We start from the raw sequence: 3,879 nt of genomic DNA, 5'->3' as shown, positions 1-3,879 counted from the left end.
GTTATTGATCATTGAAAGCTCGAATCACCGAAAATTGCACAACGAGAATGATTTGCTAGTCCCAAGCGTCATTCTGTGTGTTCTTTGTGCAATTTGGTTAGTTCAGGTCAATCACGGAGAGCAACTACGAATTGTACAGTCTACCCAAGCTCAAGCTCAAGCTCACTCACTTGTCCAAATTTGTATCAATGTTGGTTTGTTCAGCTGTATTTCATTTACTTCATTTCACACCATGTCCCACTTGCACTACTATTCACCCTGTTTGCTCTTGGGAAAATGTCAAACGGTTCTGCTCATGGATGGTTTCTCATGTCACCAATTCGATCCGGTTCGAAGGACCAAATATTCCGTCTGCTGGGAACGGTGGGGTGGACTGTATTTTGTTATGTTGCTCCACTCATGGAGGCAACGGGTGCGTGGAAGGAACCCTCGTGTTCCTCACGCTTTATTTGACGAGTGGGAGCCCCTGTGGCTCCGCTCGGTGCTGTGAAAGGCCTAACATTTTGGGATGTGCTTAGGAAAGGGTTTGAATAGTGCGAAGTGAAAACATGGTGGTTTATTACTATTTACACTTTGTACATCATTTAATATTCGAATTCACTGACATTTCTTATTTATACTTTTACAGTTGTATACATTGATGCCCATGCGAATGCGCCACTATTCTTCTGGTAGTGTTGCTGCTATCGATGTTGATACTATGCTGCTGCACTTGCTGCTACTGATGTGGCTTGCATTACGGTTGAAAATAGACTGATCTTCGCGCGTTCGGATGGCTTCTTTGACTCTCCTTCGCTTCGTGCCGAATGAGAAGGGGTGGTACTTGCGATTGGATGCGTTTTCCCTTCCCTACGTTTTTCGGGCGGAACACATAGATAATAAGAAAAATTGTCAAAGTATTGGACTCTCGGCCCCGTGAGGCTAACGCCATATGAGCCTTGATAAAAATATATATTTTGGAAAAAAAAATGATCGGTCCTCAGTCTGGATCCGTTGTTCTCTCATTTTTTTCACGTTGTTGAACCTGGCAGTCGAGCCCTTGATTTTTCTGAGAAACCGCCGTCTCTCTGCGAACCTCCTTTCGGTCCGAAAGGTGCGAAAAGAGTTGGTGATTCACAACTTCACGTCGTCCAGCGGCACTTCCCAAGTGAAAAACGGTCCGGTGTGACCGATTCCGGCAAATGTTTTGGGCAACACTCTAGCTGCACGTATAATTTTGACGTAGGACTACGTCTTTCATTTCTATACCGGGGTGTAAAATCAAAGTTTCGAAAACGAAAGCGTTACGCCGGAGACCGAGATTTTGAGTGTTAATAGCTCCTAAACAACTGAACGAAATGGTATGATAAACACTTCATTCGAAAGATAAAATGTCTACGCGCTCTATACTTGTTACTTTCTGATCCAAAAACTTGTTTCAATAGTCTTAAATTTGCTTTCAAAATAGGCTATTGAAATCACCAATCGGTATATAAGCGAGCGCCGCTCGTAAACCCACTCAGTTCTAATTGAACAGCGATTGGAGCATGTTGTCTCTGTTGTGGTGAAGCTCTTCATTTATCATGAAAGCGCGGATGAACGGTGTCACCAAGAGCCTGTTTGTGCACCTTAGGCCAGAAGGGAATCCATCAGGAGGAGAGTGATGCTACAAACGGTTCCCCGGGAAGATCTCGAAGCAGCCGCTACACACACACACACACACATACACGTCCGGAATTCTTTCCGTTTGGATCGAGAAAGATCCGGAAAATAATCTGCCAGTTCCTCTAGGAATTTAAAATTACATTCATGTGGAAGAGTTTATTTGAATGTTTTCTATCCATGTAACACTGTGACCAAATACATTAGGTTTTGTGATTTTTCAATCAATAGCAAACAACAGGATAGCTTCTGAAGATTATTCTTCCCCATCAGTAGGATATTTCCGTATCCAATATTGGATGCATAAAACCTTGTGCCTCCAACGTAACGCTCTCGTTTTCGAAGTTCTCCAAATATTCATTCATTCAGAATGAATTCAGATTCAACTTCATACAAATGATCACTAAATCAATAATAGTCCTACGTCACCCTTGCGGTTATACCATAGATATAACCCACTTCCTGTTTTTTTATCGTCATCAGTGCTATCTAAATGGGGACTGTGGACGTTGATGATGCTGATGTTGGAGGAGTGGCCTCGCATCCTCAATCTGCACATTCTTCCGTTGAATGGCCACCAGCTAATCACCCGTTTCTGTATCTCCCCCATCACGATAAAAGCTGTACCCATATCGTGTGTGTTGCCGTAGCTTTAGTAGATGGTACAGGTCGGTCTCGATTATATACTGACTCGATCATATATGATTCGATTATATACAATTTTGGACTCGATTATATATAGTTGAAAAAAAAAACAATTTGTTTCAAAAAAAAAAAAAAAAATTCAACGTTAAGGTGAAATTTAATTGGCTATTATAAATGCAAATTCCAAAATGTTATATAAATCCATTAATTTAGATGTTTCAAAACTATATCAAATAATGAAATTTTCTCATCTTTCAAAACGGAAGCAACAGAATCGTCTTACGCAGCGTACGTCTTTAATGTAGAGCCAGAGCCTTAAGGCAAACAGAGCCTGAAACAAATACAATTTTCATTTCATTTCATTATTGAAATTCATCCATATGCGTAGAAGGATTTTTTTCATCAAATATGATCGTCTATCACCTCCTGAGAGGTTCAGGATATTTTTTTTACATTTGAGAAAGATGTTATCTGACTTTAAGGGGAGGAATCAAAAATAAATTCTTCTTTCATTTAAAAAAAAACCAAAAATGTTTGCATTAAAAACAAATAAATATTTTTTTTGACTTGATTATAAACTGGATTCGATTATCTACAGTGAAAAGAAACCGAACACTAAATATAATCGAGTCTGCTCTGTATAACCACTTTAAAACTATCGCACCATTGATCTTTCCAGCATACCTGCTGCAACGCAACGATATTGAAATTGCGGACTCTCAATATTTCCCAAAGAATTCGGATACTCGTTAGAAAGTCAAAAGACTTACAGTTCCGAGTTTCCAATCTCTAGTACGTGTTCTTTGCTTAGCTCTGATCCGATTGTTCTGTTTCGAATTTCTCTGTGAATTTATCTGTTCGTTTAATTTGTCCGGATGGCTTGCAGGGCGCGCACCAACCACCTGCTTTGCCGGAAACCCATCGTGTTGAGCTCTGTTTAGAGTCCCACACTGGCACAAGAACAGTGATCAGCCGCCCCTGACATAGAGAACAGACGCTGTTGCGAGCCGCACCTCCAGGATGAGCAGACGCTCAGTTAGCCCCCCTTCCCTTGTCAGCATACGACCAAGATCTCACCGGGGTTGGTTAGCCGATCTTCACTATGATCACTCGTACCGCAGTCGGCACCGCGGGTAGATAGGAATAGTAGTTACTGGACCCGAACCTATGGACCACGAATTGGGGGTTTTTATGGGTCTATTTATATTATACCGTCCAGTCGTTTACAATGAGATTTGCTCCTAATATCGGATTGTAGCAAACTACCGGAACAAAAGAAGCAATAGATTTTCTGGAAAATCAGAAATCTCTCTTTTCCAAAATGAACTGGCACTGAATACTTGATAAACTGCAATCACCTTCCTCTGAACTGAAGTGTTATTCTTGGTACGTAGGAACCAGCTAAGGTTAAACACAAAACCCGATTCGGAGCGATGGTGTAACGGAGCGTATAGTAAGAATCTGTTGAAATGGTACCTTGGTTGTCAAAAAGAGCAAATCTTTCGATTTGTAATGAACTGGGTTGTCGTGCCACTGCGTGGACCCCGTGACTTTTTTCAATTTTGGAGAGTCAACCTCGACACCCAAAGTAGA

The sequence above is a fragment of the Toxorhynchites rutilus genome, chromosome 3 (assembly GCF_029784135.1).
Source record: "Toxorhynchites rutilus septentrionalis strain SRP chromosome 3, ASM2978413v1, whole genome shotgun sequence".
In the NCBI taxonomy this organism is placed as follows: domain Eukaryota; kingdom Metazoa; phylum Arthropoda; class Insecta; order Diptera; family Culicidae; genus Toxorhynchites; species Toxorhynchites rutilus.
This window is presented reverse-complemented; position numbering follows the sequence as displayed.